This window comes from Mus musculus, chromosome 18 (assembly GCF_000001635.26).
Source record: "Mus musculus strain C57BL/6J chromosome 18, GRCm38.p6 C57BL/6J".
Lineage (NCBI taxonomy): Eukaryota > Metazoa > Chordata > Mammalia > Rodentia > Muridae > Mus > Mus musculus.
The window spans coordinates 38,350,129-38,369,014 of NC_000084.6; the positions used below are offsets into that span (position 1 = coordinate 38,350,129).

The following is an 18,886-nucleotide window of genomic DNA, read 5'->3' on the forward strand; positions in this document are numbered from 1 at the left end:
CAGGACTTTCAGCTGCGCTAGCTTATCTGCTCAAGGCTACCTTTGACGTCATCAGAAGTCCTCGGTTATTGGCTGATGTTTGGAGGGACTTCTGTGATTGGCTGTCTTTTTAACTCTGCTAGGGAGCAGCGTAGTTACTGGAGTGAGGCGGTTTCTGACTGGCTGAGGATGAGGACGCCTGCGCTGTTTATCTTCTTTAATTAATGGTGGCTACTGTTGGGATTTCTGCTGAGAACAGCGCTTTCCTTCCTGAATATGGATTTAATTCTAGGTCTTCCCGTCTGTTCTTCCCAGGCCCAATCTGCTTCAGAGCAGAAGGAGCTTTTCAGTTCTTTATTGGAGGAGATAATAAGCTTTTCAGCAAAGCACAGCCACTAAAGTGATTTAAATGCCTGTTGCTGTGGAAGAAAAATAGCACGGACAGATTTTTCGAATGCATTGGAAGACGAAAAACACAGGCTTTCGTGTGTGTGTGTGTGTGTGTGTGTGTAGATAAAGTCAATGCAAGTCATAAGACAAAATACATGAACTACTCAGCATATGCAAGTAGCTGTTCGAGGAAGGGGCGGGGAAGGTAGCAGAGGTCCAAGGCAACAGACGGAAAAGAGGATTCTTATCTCCTTTTATAAGAACTAGGCTTGTTCAAGGAACACAGTGCAAGATCGGGAAATGTCCATCAAAACCTGAACAGTTTGGTGCAGCTATAATATAGAATAAAATGCAGCCATTGGAAGGTCACAATTATGGGTGGTATGATAACTCAGTTGCCATAGTGGTTACCTTGCAAGCGCAAAGACCTGGTGTGATAGCTCAGGCTTGTAAATCCAGTGGTAGGGAGTCAAGAGAGCTAACACCTGGGCCTTAGCCTATGGGGCTAATACCAGATGGACTAGTTAGCCTATTTGGCAAGCCTGGGTCAATGAAAGACTTTGTCCTGGAAACAAGATGAATAGTACATAGGGACTGACAGCCAAGGTCAGTCTGGCCTTGATGTGCATACACATATGCACCTGCATGAAAACACACACAGAAGGACACATAGGTATGGAGGCACAGGCATATAATCCCAGCTACTTCGAGTCCAAAGCAGGAAAATTGTAAATTCAAGGCTTGTCTGAGCTACAGAGTATGTTCAAGGCCAGTTTGAACAACTTAGTAACCTTGTCTCAAAATTTAAAAAACAAAAACCAACCACCCAAACAAACAAACAAACAAACAAAAAATACAAATTTGGGGGCTGGCGAGGTGGCTCAGCAGGTAAGAGCTCTGACTGCTCTTCCAAAGGTCCTGAGTTCAAATCCCAGCAACCACATGGTGGCTCACAACCACCCGTAATGAGATCTGACGCCCTCTTCTGGAGTGTCTGACGAGAGCTACAGTGTACTTATATATAATAAATAAATCTTTGGGCCGAAGCGAGTGGAATTGATTGATCGGAGTGAGCAGAGGTCCTAAAAATTCAATTCCCAATAACCACAGGAAGGCTCACAACCATCTGTTCAGCTACAGTGTACCATATACATAAAATAAATAAATAAATCTTTTAAAAAAATACAAATTTGGGGCTGGAGAGATGGCTCCAACGTTTAGAGCAGTTGTTGCTCCTGCAGAGGACCTGGATTTGATTCCCAGTAACTCCAGTTCCAGGAGATCCATTGCCCTCTTCTTTAACCTCCACAGGCACCAGACACACATGTGACATACATACATACATACATACATACATACAGCCAAAATATTCATACACAAAATCAAATTTAAAAAAACATGCAAAATGGGCTGAAGATGTAACTCAGTGCAACAGCATTTATCTAACATGCCTGAGGCCCTGGGTTCAGTCAAAGCTGCAAAATAAGCAAATTAATAAACAAAATCAAAGGGCCTGGTTCTATAAACCTCTGCGAGGATAATGTTCAGCATAAGAATGTTGGCATTTTTTTTGCCTTTTTTTTTAATTGGGTTCTTATACCTCTACCTCCCTTCCAACCTGTATTCATCCTAATTTTTTCCAATCCCCCAACACTAGGTAGGACAGAAAGAAGGTTAGAGGGGAAAGGGGGTGTGGATCTCTTTAGACTACTTCCTGTTTCTTGAGGCTAGTCCAATGTTCATCATCAGGAAATCTCCAACTTCTTGTCTCTTTGCTCATGACCACTTGTCAACCCAAAACAGGAAACAGCAGCAGCAGGGGGAGGAGCAGCCTCCACAGGCCCTCTATGGGATGTGCCATTTTATACCCTCTCCAGAGTCCCTAGAATTAAACTATCTACAGCCCACAAAGATCACACCCCTGCTAGTGCATGAGGCAAATCATAATCACCTGCTGTGTGGCAGTCTCTTATTGCACACCTGGGATTAAAAACATGTTCACATAACATAACTGGACTTTTAAAGAAACCAAAATTCTCACTGCATAAGAATGTTAAAATATGCCAAGCATGGTGGCACATGCCTTGACTCCCAGCACTCGGGAGGCAGAGGCAGGCGGATTTCTGAGTTCAAGGTCAGCCTGGTCTACAAAGTGAGTTCCAGGACAGCCAGGACTATACAGAGAAACCCTGTCTTGAAAAACAAAACAAAACAAAACAAACAAACAAACAAAGAATGTTAAAATATGCTTAAGGGTCAGAAGTTAAAGAATCCCTGATGATTCCGATACCCAGACATTGGACACATGGGGGAGAGGACTACATGCAGGGACCAGAGGACTCTGAATCCTTCTCATGTTGTTTGATCTATTTATGTATTACATATTGCTTAAGATTGAACCTTAAGTTCCTTACTTTGGCATTATGAACTGAAGTTTTCAGTTCATAATGTATGGAACATTCTACAGGCTGACTGCTTAACTCAAACTCCCTGATTGTGGAGACCTGGGATCACAGAGGTTGGGAGCCACATTGTCTTTGGCTATTTTCAGTACCCATAATAGACATTTATTGCTAGCCTCTGTGTGCAACCTAACATTCTGTGGTCATTGTGTAAATCTTTTGGGGAATATACAAATATATCCCTAGCTTCTACCAAGCCAGAGGCTAAGAGTGTCACCAGCCAGCATCTGAGGCCTGGATCAAAAGTTTTCCAGCTTTGCGGTAACCCACCTACCTGGTATTTCTACTAATATTTGAAAAATGTCTTGACTTACAACTTTTTTTTCCTTTTCTTCTCTTTTCCTCCTCCTCTTCCTCCTCCTCTTTCTCTTCTTCCTCCTCTTTCTCCTCTTCTTTTGTTGTTGTCTTGAGACAGGGTCTCATTATGGAGTTCTGGGTATCCTGAAACTCACTCTGTAGAACAAGCTGGCCTTGAACTCAGAGATCTGACACAGAAATTCACCTCTGCTTTTCAAGTGCTGGAATTAAAGTTATGTGCCACTACTCCTGGCCTTTATAACTTACTAATTTCTACTTCTTACTATAAAAGCTTCATGAAACTGTTGCCATGTTGAGATACATTTGGGGTAGCCTAAATCTTTATTTCCAGACCATAGTCATTGGTATTTGGTTCCAGAATAAACTCTTACCCTCTCTGAGGTGAGAGCAGTGGTTTCTACATTGATAGCCTCAAACTTGTTTATCTACAGACAATCTGGAACTTCGGATCCTTCTTCCTCTACCTCCCGAGTACTGAAAATGTTCATGCAGTGCTGGGGAATGAATGAATCCAGGGCCCCCTGTGTGGGAGGCAAGCACTCTACCAAATGAGCTGCATTCTCAGCCTAAGAAACAACAATTTTAAAAATAAATTGTAAACCGGGTGTGGTGGCGCATGCCTTTAATCCCAGCACTCGGGAGGCAAAGGCAGGCGGATTTCTGAGTTCGAGGCCAGCCTGGTCTACAAAGTGAGTTCCAGGACAGCCAGGGCTATAAAGAGAAACCCTGTCTCAAAAAACAAACAAACAAACAAACAAACAAACAAATAAATAAAATAAAAATAAATTGTGCTGCCAGGGCAGAAGGTGTGGTATGATGCCTTATGACACAATGATCTGATCATGTGAGCCTGGCCATGTGGCCAGGGCATGAAGGGGAAGCATACTGTCAGGGCAGGGGTAGGGGTGGGGATGGGAGTGGGAGTGGGGTTAGGGGACATGGAGAGTTGAGGCCTGTGGTGGGAGGGAGGGGAGGATTGTTCAGGGTGCAGAGTCTCTTATCCATAGCACAGAACACAAGAAAGATCCTGGGTGAGAAAGGCCCTCTATGCTCAGGGCACCGAGAGTCAAGCTCACTGAGTGTGTGCTGAATCAACACTCAGCCAAAGAAGCAGAAAGCATTTTAATTATTGTGTGGAGTGATCACTTCCTGGCAATGCTCCTCTGCTGATGGAAGCAAAAATCACGAGGGAGTCTCCAAAGCTCGCTAGGAATTTCACCACTGTGCTTGGGAGTCAGCCTGTTTGAGGGTAGTAACTCCTTTCCTATGAGAACCAGGTTTCTGCAGTACAAGCTGTGTGACAGCAAGGCAGGGAAGAAGTGTGAAGCCATCCTCCTCAGAGTCCCTGAGAAGAAGAGCAATCCTCCTCAGAGTCCCTGAGCACTTACTGCATCCTGGTGTGGCTCTGGGCACTTCACACACATTCTTTTTCACTTTGAACAATCCTAGGCATGGCTACTCTGGTTTTACCCACAAGAAGGTATACACAGAGGCACATAAGGTCACTCAAAGACACCTTGAGAGTCACTGGCTGGCCCTTTGGTTTGTTTCCAGGTTTTATGTGCTCACACTGTACCTGCAGCATTGCCTTAGAGACAGTGAATGCTATCAAACCTTCTTGACCCAACACCCTTTTTTTTCCTTTTTTCTTTGTTTTTTTTTTTTTTTTTTTTTCGAGACAGGGTTTCCCTGTGTAGCCCTGGCTGTCCTGGAACTCACTTTGTAGACCAGGCTGGCCTCGAACTCAGAAATCCACCTGCCTTTGCCTCCCAAGTGCTGGGATTAAAGGTGTGTGCCACCACAGCCCAGCTTGACCCAACATCCTTGAGCCTATTAGTAAATCCTTTTGGAATGTACAAATGAGCCCCTGGCTTCCATCATCCTGGAGACTGAGTGTCATCAAATAGCATCTGAAGCCTGCAAGAAAGGTACCCTATTTTGCTAGCACCCGGTGTCTCACCAACCAATTTGAAAGTGCCTTGATCTATAACTTTCTCTTTTTCTCTCACTGTGAAAATGTCGTGAAATTGTTGCCATATTGGAACATGGTATTTGAAGGAACTTGAATATGCATTCCCAGACCACAGCCACTCATATTTAGTTCCAGACCGGAGGAAAAACCATTTCCATGATCAAGCAAGCTTTATTCCGAGGTGCACAAGGGATTGCCTGGATGGCTGCCTCACCCTAAGTCAGGATTTCAGAGAGCAGCCCTGTGGGCCTGGGTACCAGAGGTTTTGCACGGAGATCTCTGTCCAGGCCGGGTGGGAAGATTCTAGTGAAGGGAAGTGAGTGCAGGCAGGGAGATGAAGTCTCTGCCATGCCTTCTAGGTTGTTCCAGTAACTCAGAGCCTTTCTGAACTTAGTCGGGTCAGGCTGGGCCAACGAAAAGCAAAAAGCCGGCTGCGAGGATTGTGGCAGGAGCTCGGGATCTCGGGTGGCTCTTCCTGAGAGAAGATCTCTTCCCAAGTATTACATACAGCTCTTGGAACAAAAGGCTCAGACAAAGGAATAGTTCTCGAATACCTTTAATCCCCTGCATGGCTTTATATACAATTCTGGGGGTGATTCAGGATTTGACAGCAGGCACCTCTCATTGGCTTGGACTGAGAGTTTGGGGGAAACCGTATTTGCATGTGGGAAGGCTTGGTGCTATTCCTAAGTGGCTGATAGCCACTCCTCTACTGTGGGAGATGTGGGGGTGGTAACTCCGACAGGAGCCAGGGTCCAGGAGACATGAATTATCACTACCGGTCCTGAGGTTCAAGATCTAGCCTCGACTAGAAACCAGGCTGCCTGCGTATAGCCCATTGCCCCACACAGCCCCTCACTGGCTTTTGAGGTCCCTTTAATGGGAAAAGGTTATGGTTGATAGCTTTTGAGATAATTTGATGTTAGCACCTGGACAGAATAGTGGAGTGGCAGGGGAGGGCTCAGGGCTCAAGACCACCTCTAGATAGATAAGGGTGAGAATACAGCCTATGGATGGGGAGACATCACAGGTGTTCCAGAGTTTAGCAAGGCAAAGGGGTGGGCATATGTCATTGTGGGCAGGTTCATCATAGTGTGAAAATGGTTTGCAGGATACGTTAGGTTTAGGAAACAAGAACAGAGTCTTGTAAGGTGTGGAGACTTAATAGCAATGTACAACCATGTGGCTTCTTTTGTGCTTCATGGGCTGTGTTTTTATGTTGACACTTAGACATGTATCACATTTAAATACAATCATACATTAGTTTTGAATATTGGGGATCAAACTCAGGAATATACTCTACCTCAGGAATGCTAAGAGTAGTTCCAGTCTATAGTCGAACCACCCTGATAGCACTTGGTCTTGGAAGCTAAGCAGGGTCAGGTCTGGTTAGCACTTGGATAGGAGGTATGTAGGATGTAGGTGGGTTCTCCTCAGGTACAAGGACCAACAAGGTCTCATCCTTCTTATCGAGCATATGGGGAGCTTGTATGACTTCCAGAGTGTTCTCTTAAGCCCAAGCACAATTATAAAGCACTGGGGACTGAACCAGGGCCTCATGAATGCCAGGTAAGTATTATACAGAGCTCCTGAGTGTCAGATCATGCATTTTTCAGTTACACTGGTTTCAACCTGCTTTGCCACACCCTGGATCACATGTCTAGCCTACTGGGAGGGTGGTTGCCTTTAAACCATTGAACTGTGTATGTCCTGGGTCCCAGAGTAGGTAGCTGACCTGAGTAGCCACAGGCAGCTTTTGTGATTGTTTTAATTCAATTCTCTTTCTCTCTCTCTCTCTCTCTCTCTCTCTCTTTTTTTTTTTTTTTTTGGTTTTTTTTTTTTAAGACACTGTTTCTCTGTGTAGCCCTGGCTGTCCTGGAACTTACTCTGTAGACCAGGCTGGCCTCGAACTCAGAAATCTGCTGGCCTTGAAAGATCCTGACAGAATGTAAAAGATCACAGAAACCCTGAAATTGGCAAAATAGATTTCATTGTTAGCAGAACTAGCTTCACTGATTTGGAAAAATAGAGGTGCACAATGCTCTGTTCCTAGAACCCGTGTGTCTGCCAATACTCTGACCATTCCTTCAACCTATGTGTGTGCCCACTGATGAAGCCCATTGCCAGGTGTTTGTGATATTGGTTGCTGGGGAAGAGTCGGAAAATTTCCTCAGCAACCACAGCCCGGGCAAATCCGGAGTTGCTGCACCTGCACCACACTCTTTCCTTGTACCCCTCCCATACCCATTTCTTGAGAATAGACATTGTTTAGATCTGGAAATCCCCTATTCTCTCCTTCTTCTTTCCCCCTGAGGGCCTATAAAAACTGGGACCCCTTTCCCCTCGGGGTTGACTCCTCTACCCCTGCGTGGGATATGAGTCATTCTCAGAGCTCTGGCTTTCCCCAAATAAAGCCTCGTGTGGTTTGCATCAAGCTTGGTCTCTCGTGAGTTCTTGGGGGTCCGCTATTATCCCGAGACTTGAGTGAGGGTCTCCCTTCCGGGGTCTTTCAGCCTCTGCCTCCCAAGTGCTGGGATTAAAGGCATGTGCCACCACCCCCGGCTCTCAATTCTCTTTTTTTAAAGCTACATAGTTACATTTTTTTGAAGTGTAACTTTTATGTATTAAATTAGATGGACTACTCAATTTTCATTTAGTAGTTTTTGGCTTTTTTTTTTTGGTTTGGGGTTTTGTTGTTGTTGTTGTTGCTGCTGCTGCTACCTTGTATTTTGAGTGTGGGCAAGGTTAGCTCCCTAAACTGCTTTAAAAGCCAGGATGACCTTGTGAAAAAATGTAACAAAAAATACAAACAAAAAACAAACAAAAAAAAAAACCTAGGCCTTTAGGCCCAGGCTTGAGAATGTGACCTTTGTGACTCAATGCTCCAAGGTATGCTAATCATAAAACAGATAGCAACATTCTTCCACTCACCCGCTTCCTGGGTTCAGGGAGTGTTTGTTCAAAAGAAAGGTAACCCTGACCATTGCTGGAACCCACTATGCACATGTGCTATCATTAGAGACTCATAGAAACTGTCTTGAGAAATAACCCGCACAATTACCAGGTATTCCTTGTGACTCTTGTGACTTCCACTCCCTCATGACTCTTAGCTGGTATTTTTGGTATTTTCTAACAATGCCCTCTCCACCCCCTTGAGTTGTGGTTTCTTCCTTTAAATACCCTCTTACCCAGCTACTTGGGGCCCACGGTCCTCTAACCCTGCGTGGTGTACGACTGTGGGCCCCAGAACACGCCTGGAATAAAAGTCCTCTTGCAGTTTGCATCAAGACCATTTCTCGTGAGTGATTTGGGGGAGTCCTCACCTTGTTGGTCTTTCACTTAAATCTTTGACTGGTCTACCTCTACTACTAAGTGCATTGGGTCACAGGGCTGTAACCCAAGGTTATGGTACTGGGGACTGATCTCAGGGCAAGCATTCTACTAACTGGGTTAAATTCCCAGCCCTATTTTTTTAAATTAAATACACCTTGATACTTAAGCCACAACGAGCTCAAAATGAAGTCTCACACTGCTTAACACAGCAGCCACCAGCTGCATGAAGCTACTGCGTGTTTAGTTGTAGCTGAGATGCACCATTGGCAACTGGGTACCAGAAAAGTAATGTAGATCACTGATGTTTTTGCTACTTATTAATATCCAAATAGGAGCTTTGTGTGTATTATACTAAATGAAGTCTTTACTGTCTCCTGGTTTTTGTTTGTTTATGTTTCTCGGTTGTTGTTTTTTTATGGCTAGTGGATATTTTTAAGATATGCTGCTTGTATTTCTTAGAGACAGATTACGAAGAACAGTACCCTTGGACTAACGCTCCTTCCTCATCAACACCACCTCTTAAGATAAACCTTGGTTGGTGTCACCCTCCACCCAGTCAACTTCTATGTGACATTCATATAAGTGGAACCTTATTTTATGGTAGGTACTCATTCACACTAGCCTCCTCCCAAACAATCTGTAAAACCCACCCATCTTGTTTTGTAGTATTCTGTGAGATGGGTAGGCAATTTTTAAAAAAATTGTCCCATTACTGATTAATTAACATTAGTGCTGTTTCCAGTTTGGGTTTTTTTGTTTTTTGTTTTTTAAGACCTTGGTATTCCGTCCTTTGAGTTACAGTGGGGACAACTGGGAGAGGGAAGAGCTGGGAGAGGGATCACTGGAAGTCTAGTCCACTTAGTTCTTGTATTGGAAGGGTTCATCACCTGTTTCGTTGAGGAGACACGTGCGGACGATGGCTTCTGTCACCGCATAGGGGTCACAGTTGGCAGAAGGCCGACTGTCTTCAAAATAGCCCTTCTTCTCTTGGCCGACAGTCCAGGGAATGCAGATGCTGGCACTGCGGTTGGCAACACCAGCAGAAAACTCGTTGATGTTGGAGGTTTCATGGAATCCAGTCAGATGCCGGGCGTTGTCCAGGCCTCCCTTGGGGTCGTAGGCACGGATGTGGTACTGGTGCCTCTTGCTCAGTTTGTCAATGGCCTCCTCAATGCACTTTAGATCGTTCTCCTCCTGCATGGCCTTGGTGCTGAAGTTGGTATGGCAGTTCCCTGGAATGGGCTTGGGGTTAAAGGTTGCTATCACCCCAAAGTCTTCGCAGACCTGATACAAGATAAAACGGGCTATCCAAAGATGATCTCCCATTTGGATCCCCACACAGGATCCTATCTGGAATTCCCACTGGGCAGGCATAACCTCCGCATTTGTCCCGGGGATCTTGACTCCGGCATACAAGCAGGCCCGGTAGTGAGCCTCCACGATGTCCCTGCCATAGGTCTTGTCTGAGTAGTAATACGGGCCTTGGGGTCCAGGGAAGCCATTGGAAGGCCAACCAAACAGGTGGCCGTCTGTTCCCATGAGAGTATATTCCTGCTCCATTCCAAACCAAGGGTGCTGGTTGCTCACCATGTCCATTATCCGTTTACAGATGTGCCTCAAGTTGGTCTCTGCAGGCTTCCGATTATACTTGAAAACTTCACATAGCACCAGCTTGTTGGGGTCTTTGCAGAAGGGGTCCTGAAACATGGCAACAGGATGGAGATATATGTCGCTGTTGGAGCCTTCAGACTGAAAGGTACTAGAGCCATCAAAGTTCCACTCAGGTAACTCTTCCACACACTTGGGCTCACAGTCCAGGGTACAGGTTTTGCAGCACAGTCCTTCTCCGGTACCATCAACCCAGATATACATGGCTTGGATTTTCTCACCCTGGGGCAGGGACATGTACATTTACTTGATGCCTTTGTTCACGTGGGAGCTTGCTGAGGTGGCCATGGTGGAAGGTGTTCAGAGCGGTGGCTGGCCGGATGATGGATGGATGAACAGGCTACGAGAGCGAGGCGAAGAGTGGAGAGGAGATGGGTGTGCTGCTCAGACACTCTGCTCTACTCCCATTCTCGGCTCTGCAGTTTGGTGTTATTATTAATGAAGCTATGATAACAAGTTTGTATTTTTGGTGCTTAGAGAGCACCACGTTACTATGTCTCAAAAGCAAATATATCTAGTACTTTGAAATTTGATCTGTTTTTTTTTTTTTTTTTAAGCACTGAAATGTTCCCACAGAGCTGGACAGCAACTTCAGGTTATTGCTCCTCCCAAACACATGATGATGAAAGGAAACAACTCAACATCAAGCTGTGTTACTAAGCTATGAGGTTCAGCCTGTTAACATTTTCAATTTACATTGGGTTTTTAGGGATGTAACTCTGTTACAAGTCAGGAATCTTCTGCCTGTAAACATTTACACTCTTGGTATTTAGGAAAGAAACAACTGGGTCATAGAACAAATAGATATTTTGCTTTAGCAATACAGACAAGCCCTTTTCCAGAGATGCCCTTGCAGTATGCATTTTTCTCCACCTTGGTCCTGCCAGTGGCTGTGTTGATGTCCCTGGTCTGTCCTGCCACAGGAAACCATGAGGAAGTCCATGAGCCATGCTGCCACTGGCTTCTAGGGGGCAAGGAGCTTCTTTTGTGGTGGTTTGGATGACTGCAGACTGATAACTGTGACTGAGAGGCGAAGGCTTTTGTGACAACCTCTCATCCCACCTCGAGAAGAGGAGAGGAGAGGAGAGGAGAGGAGAGGAGAGGAGAGGAGAGGAGAGGAGAGGAGAGGAGAGGAGAGAAAAGAAAAGGAAAGGAAAGGAAAGAAAGGAAGATATTGAAGAAAGTCCTTAACATCTGTGATAAAGTTGCTGGAGTAAAACGCTTCACGGCTGATGACTTCCGGTGGGGAAGCTCAGTGTTCTTTAAGGGGCTGGCCACTGGGAGTTTGACCATGTCCCAGTGAGTACATGGGCAACACAAATTGGACTTGGTTTTTTTTTTTCTTCTTTTGTGGGAGGGAGGGTGAACCTGGGGAAAAATGAAGAGTGTGATCAGGGTGCATTGTATGAAATTCCCAAATAATTAATAAAAATATTATGTTGGTGGGGGGTAGGGGAAGAATCCCAGGTCCTAGCTGGACTTGGTTGTGAACACCTTTAATCCCAGTACTTGGGAGGCAGAGGCAGGTGGATCTCTGAGTTCAAGGCCAGCTTGGTTTACATATTGAGTTCCAGGACAGCCAGGGCTAGGTAGGGAGAAACCCTGTAACAACAAAACAATAACAAAAAGCCTGAGTCCTGGTCTTTCACATCTTCACCAACTTTTTTTTTTCAAGTCTTCTTAGCACATAGACTAGCTTTGAATTGAAATTAATTCTTAGTATTTTCTTTACAAGGAAACAGACAGTCACCTATAAGGGACAGTGTCCTAGTTAGCTTTAACTCTCAACCTGACCTAGCCTAGAGTCACCTAGGAAGGAGGTCTACCCAGATTAGCCTTTAAACATATCTGTGGGAGGTTGTCTTGATATTAATTGATACAGTCCACTTTGGGTGGCACCATTCATAGGTACATATGAAAGGTATCGAAGTCCAAGCCTGACAGTGGGCCAGCAAGCAGCGTTCATCTTGGTTTCTGCTTCAACTTCCCATTTGAGTTTCTATCCCATCTTTCCTCAGTTACAACTATAACCTATAAACTGAAATCCTTCCCTCCCCTAAATTGCTTTTGGTCAGAGTGTTTTATCACAGCAACAGAAAGGAAACTAGTACAGAAATATAGTCAAAAGGAAAGATTAAAATTCCAGTGATTTCAGGTTTTATCAGGTACTAGTAATACACACACACACACACACACACCACACACACCACACACACACACCACACACATACACATACACATACCCTACATCTCTCTGAGTCTATATTGACAGAAATGGTGTCACAGGGCACTTATTTTTTCAACATCTTTATAATCATCTTTCTGTGTCTATGAATATTCATTATATCGTAGTTTTAAAAGCTAAATAATGTTCCATTAGGTGGATGTGTCATAGTTGAATCAATTCCCTTGCTGTGGAGCAACAGCCAAAATTTCCCTATTACAATGTTATAATAAACAAAATGAATCTTTAATCACGTCCTTAGAATTTTCCAACGCTAGGGCTGGGCGTGCTGAAGCCTTTGACCTTTGATCTCAGTGCTTGAGAAACAGCAAAGCAGATCTCTGTGAGTTTCAGGCCATCTAGGGTTACACAGTGAGACCCTGCCCCCCAAAATAAATAACTTCTGAGAACAGAGTTGCTCATTTGACAGGAATGGGTTACCTCCTTTTTAGTTATTGGCCAACGGGGACACATAGACCCCCTAAGCATTACATGTTATTGTCAGTACCCCTGGCTACCCTCCAGAGCTTAGTGATAAGACCCTATTGCTGAAGACATGGCATACCTGATGAGGCTCCTCTGTGAGCCTCATCACTACTGGCTAACATTATGGTGCTGGAAGGTGCTATTCATGCTGACATGCCTCAAGCTCACCTAGCTGTGAACTTTGCAAGCCACAACAATAACTAGTCTGACAATACAGGCCTACTCATGCAATCGTGGCATGAATTTTATGGGGTAACCTGTGAGACTGTGATAGGCAGCCTATTTTGGTTGAATGGGGCTTGCTCTGGTGACCCAATAGAGAACTCTACAAGGGACAGAAAAGCGAGCCACATTCCCAGAATCAGGTGCCTGAAACCACAGAGCCTGCTCCATGAGATGGAACACATGCTTGACACTACTAAAGGGGCCGAGGAACTATGGCTACATAAGTCATAGACACTAGGGCCCCCAACTCCATAATTCTGGGACTACCAGTCACTCAGGCAAGGTCCCAAGCTTCTGGCATCTGGCTAGACTTCACCCCTACAGTTACCTGACTATAGCCAGGTAGGTCCTCCCCACAGTTACCTAGCAACAGCAAGATAGACCAGCCCACTATTAGAGGGGCTGCTTGGCCCCTCCTCGCTATCTTTAAGCTTTCACCTTTCTTACTCTCTAGACCTTTCTCTCTCTCTCCTCTCCCCCCCCCCCCCCGCCGACCCCCTCTCCCTCTTTCTACCTTCTCTCTTTCTCCCTGCTTTCTATAATAAAGCTCTAAAACCATAGACTGTCTCTGCTCACCAAAGCCCACAGTGCTGAACGATGGGATAGGCTTTCCCCTAATGAGCTGCGTCTAACCTCCCTGCCGAAGACCTTCCTGCACTCCAGCCACAGACCGGACCAAGGACTCTTGCCTGCATGGGAACCACCCAGCGCCCCCCTATCTCCCCTTGCCCTCTCCTTCCTTTGGCCCCGGGGCTGATGAGCCGCTCCTGGGGCCCTCATTTTGTTCTCAGCTCCTCTGAGGTATCCAGCTTGGGATGCTGGAGGCTGGGTACCTGGTGCCTAGGACTACCTTGTCCACCACCCGCTGAGCTGGAGTCAGTGGCTTCACACAGCCATACACCCACCTGGGGCTGTGTGGAAAGCATGCGGCAGTCTTCTGCATCCGCCTGCCCAGAGCACCGGAACTCTGGCGGGATACGGGTTCTCTCCCACTCCCTCTTTCCCCCACACCCACGGTCCTGCAGTAACCAACCACTTTCTCCTTGAATTAAAGACCTGCTCCATGAGATGGAACACGTGCTTGACACTACTAAAGGGACCGAGAAACTATGGCTACATAAGTCATAGACACTAGGAAAAAAAAACCCAATGCTGTTATTCTGCTAAGTTGACATAGTAATAAAATGACTTATTGTTATACCCATATATCAGAGCATTGTTCAACCCTCTGCATAGAAGCTTCTCCTTCGGTAGATACCTATTAACTCAGATGGCCCCTCTCCCGAACAACTGGTCAACACGCAGAGTGCTCAGCCTTCAATCGGACATTCATACCATACCCTCAAGGCTCTGGGATCTTTGTAAAAGAGGGGATGGAAAGTTTGTAAGAGCCTGAGATGATGGATAACGCCAAGGGAATTGTTTTCTGGACACAAACAGGGCAAACACACATAAGAACTCACAGTGATTGTAACAGCATGCACAGCCAGACAAAATCCCAGTATGCTACACGGTTGGGAAGGGCGGACATGCAACCCCACAACGTGTGGAGCTATTGGCATATGACAGTGGCTGGGAGAAAAATAGTCGCTTTTCTTTAATGGTGTGGCTCCTGTTAGGTTGACTACACATCAGAGAAGACACCAATCTCAGGGTTAGCTGAACAGCACAGAACAGACTCAACAGGAAAGAAAAAAAGTAATCTCAAAGTTGGGCAGGAAGGGATAAGAGGGTTGAGAGGGTAGTAGGGGTTGGGGTCGGGGAGGGATGATGTTTTAGGGTTACTACTGTTGGGATGAAGCGCCACGATGAGAACAATGCAGGGAAGAAAGGGTTTATTCAGTCACACTTCATCATCAAAGGAAGTCAGGACAGGAACTGAAACAGGGCAGGAACCTAGAGGCGGAGTTGACGCAGAGGCCATAGAGGAGCTCTGGTTTTTACTAGCTTATACCCTGTGGCTTGCTCAGTCTGCTTTCTTAGAGAACTCCAGACCACTAGCCCGGGTGGGGCCCCGCCCACAACGGAATGAGTCCTCCTTTATCAGTCGCTAATTAAGAAAATGCCCTACAGCAGGACATTATGGGACATTTTCTCAATTAAGTTTCCTTCCTTTTAGATAACTCTAGGTAATATAAAGTTGACATACAATGCCGGGCATGGTGGCACAAGCCTTTAATCCCAGCACTCGGGAGGCAGAGACAGACGGATTTCTGAGTTCGAGGCCAGCCTGGTCTACAAAGTGAGGTCCAGGATAGCCAGGGCTATACAGAGAAACCCTGTCTCAAAAAAACAAAAACAAAACAAAACAAAACAAAACAAAACAAAAAAACCAAAAAGTTGACATACAATTATCTAGCACAGCCAGGTGGTGGTAGCACATGCCTTTATTCCCAGTACTTAGGAGACAGAGGTAGGCAGGCAGATCTCAGTGAGTTTGGGGCCAGCCTGGTCTACAGAGGGAGTTTCAGGACAGCCATGGCTACACAAAGAGACTCTGCCTCAAGAAAACAAACAAACAAACAAACAAAAACATATCAAGCACAGATGCATATTATCAAATACATAATATTTCATCAAAGCTGGGTGTGGTGGGACGTGTCTTTGATCCTAACATTCAGGAAGTAGAAACAGGCAGATGTCTGTGAGTTTGAGAACAGCCTAGTCTCCATAGTGAGTTCAGAGCTGACCAGAGCAACATAATGAAACCTTGTTTATATCCTATATATTATTTTCTTTTTATTACTATTAATATTATTATTTGGGGACAAGACAGCTCTGGCTATTCTGGAACTCTCTATGTAGACCAGGATGGCTCTGAACTCACTGAATTATACAGAACACTGTCGATATAGACAAGGTCAGAAGCAAGACATTGATGGGATAAGTCAGGACGAGCTTCTCAAGATTCAGGACAAAATAGAGATGTTCAAAGGCCCCGGTGACCCAACATAGCTCAGAAGGAGGAGTCTGATCTCTCCATGAGGCTTAGAAGAGTCGTTGGCCTCTCATGAGGGCCGAGGCAGAGGCAATCTCTTGCAAAGAGACTCAGCAGTACTGACAAGAAGACAAGGGCTGGAGATCAGGGGACTGCCTGGTGACCACAGGGACAGATAGATCCTCTCTGCTCTCACAGGGAGGGAGAGAGTTTCTATTACGGCACAGCATAGGCAATGGAGTCCACAGTCAAGTAGGTCACAGGAAAAAACTGGGAGGGGGAGCTGTTTGAGAGGACGCATTGGCCCGTGGAGGAACAGGAAAGAGGCCCTACAGGCGATTCTCCACTGTCCACCTCACTATCTTCCTTTCAGTAATAGACCGTCTCACGTAGAAGCTGGCCACTTCCTGTGAAAATGTATTTTCCTGTTTTTCCTCCAGCTACAATTGCCCGTAATTCCAGTACTTGAAAATCTGAAGCAGAAAGAGCTAAACTTCAGCTGCTCCTTGTACAGCAAGATCTTGTCTCAGAAAACAAAAGAAAGTAAATTTGCAGTAGAAAAGGACATTGCATTTTGGACGGAACACGCTAACAGGTGTAATTATGACTCCAGAGCTTAAGCAACACCGAAGAAAAGATTGACAGATATGTGACACTCCAATTCTGCACCAGCAATTCTAGCTGCTCAGGGTTTGCTTGCCTAGGCTGTCCAGGGACTCAAGTTCAATTTCTAATACTGCAATGAATGAATCCCTGGAAGAGAAAAGCAAATCAAATGACAAATAAAAGCTGTAGAGAAATGTTTGCAACCTGTAAAATTAGGTAAGAGTCTGGGGTGGCGTGCTCTGTGCAGGAAGCCTTGGGTTGTTGGATCCTCTCAGTATAAACAGGGTGTGGCAGTGCATAGAAGTTCAAGGTCATATTCTGCCATCAAGGAGAGTCTGAAAAGAAGAAAGGAAGGAAACTAAATCCTAAACCCTTAAAGAGATATATAATTTCATTGGGGGGGGGGGTGAGGGATGTGGGGAGGGGCCGGGGGCCAGGGAAAGGACTCCCCAACATGTCCTGGGTAGCTGGGTTGTAAACGTGCAGATAGGATTTCGTCTGCTGCATCTATGCTGATCATAGAAGAGCCCGCACGCAGTCTGTGCTCAGATTGAGGCTGTAGATTTTAGCTCTAGACCCCACTGAAATACGCAAGGCTCTCAGCGGGCTCACACACCTCCTCCTCTCCACCCCCGGGCCCTCGCGACTCTCATTAAGGTACTTCCTGTGCTGTTGTGACTCATGGAGCTGCGGGGAACGGGAGGCGGGGCGGGCGGGGCGGCTCCGGCTCTGCTCAGTGCGGTGCTGATCTCAACCAGGATCCCTCCCCTAGGCGCAGACATCTTGCAAAGGAGGAACAAGAAAATTCAAACTACAAAGTCGGCATCCTTCATTCCTTACCACCTACCTACCTGAGATTGTCAGAGCAGGCAAGGCTTCACAAACCTGAGGGGTTGGTTTCAGCTCTCTTTGGGCCTGAAATATCCTCCTATCTGCCTGTGACGTTCCTAATGCCCTGTGTCTCCTCCGGATCAAGGCCTTGGCAGCAATTATTTTTGACTGCTCAGCACGTGCCTCCCACCACACAGCCTGGCATATCCATTGATCTGACTGCAGATGCTGGCATTAGGGCCAGTGAGGGCCAAGCACTAGATTCATTTTCCTGGACACCTGCTTGGTCCAAGCATAGCTACGGTATATGTAATGCTGGGAGATAAAGGGCCTGTCCTTAAGGTAACTAAACTGGGTGGTAGCAAATTTTTGCCAGGTGTCATTCAATGCACAGAAGAAACTGACTATGTGTGATGGTTTTGAATAAAAATGGCCCTCGTGGGCTAGAGAGATGGCTCAGCGGTTAAGAGCACCAACTGCTCTTCCAGAGATCCTGAGTTGAATTCCCAGCAACCACGTGGTGGCTCACAACCATCTGTAATGGGATCTGATGCCCTCTTCTGGTGTGTCTGAAGAGAGCAGCAGTGTAGTCATATACACAAAATGAATAAATAAGTCTTTAAAAAAACTTAAAAAAAAAGAAAGAACACAGCCCTCATAAGCTCATATGTCTAAATACGTTAAATACGTAATCCCTAGTTAGTGGAACTGTTAGGAGGTGTGGATTTATTGGAGAAGTTGACTCTTTCTGCCTCATGCTTGTGGATTAAGATATAAGCTCTCAGCTACTACTCCAGCACCTGCCATCCTCCTGCCAAGATGGTCACGGATTCTATGGTGGCTTGAATGAAAATGGCTTCCATAGACTCATAGGGAGTGGCATTATTGGAGATATGGCCTGGTTGAAATGGGCGTGGCCTTGTTGGAGTGGGTGTGGCCTTGTTGGAGGAAGACAAGGGAAAGGGAGAGAGGTGGTGCTTTGAAGTTTCAGAAGCTCAAGCCACGCCCAGTGTCACTCTTTCCTCCTGCTGCTTGTTGAACCAGATGTAGACCTCTCACCTACCTCTCCAGCACCATGTCTGCATGCCACCATGCTTCCTGCCATGATGATAATGAACCAAATCACTGAAACTGTAAGCCAGCCCCAGTTAAATGTTTTTCCTTATAAGAGTAGCCATGGTCAAGGTGTCTTATCACAGCAATAAAAAAGTAACTAAGGAACCACTGAATGAGGCCAAGCAAGACAGGGCATTCATTCCAGGCATTTGAAACTGGGAGCATCTTGACTGCATTATTATAGCTCTTAAATTTCAATAGGTTACCAGAAGAAATGACTCAGGGAGCCGATAACATTGACTAGGTTTCCTACAGGAGCTGTGGAGAGGACCTAGAACAGACAGGCTTTGATAAAGTGAGGGCGTTCTTAGAAAGAAGACGTTGCTGGAGAAAGGCTT

At 45.7% G+C, this 18,886-nt stretch overlaps 1 long non-coding RNA gene and 1 pseudogene across 1 annotated transcript; both read right to left on the reverse strand.

Annotated features, from left to right (window-relative positions):
* Gm4949 (predicted gene 4949) lies at positions 9,316-10,410 on the reverse strand (annotated as a pseudogene).
* Positions 10,660-17,642, reverse strand: Gm41703. The gene is made up of 3 exons (XR_877331.2): positions 17,453-17,642; positions 16,806-16,936; positions 10,660-11,490 (listed from the first exon to the last, which is right to left on the reverse strand). It is a non-coding gene; the product is annotated as a predicted gene, 41703 (long non-coding RNA).
* Between the last annotated feature and the right edge of the window lie 1,244 nt (positions 17,643-18,886).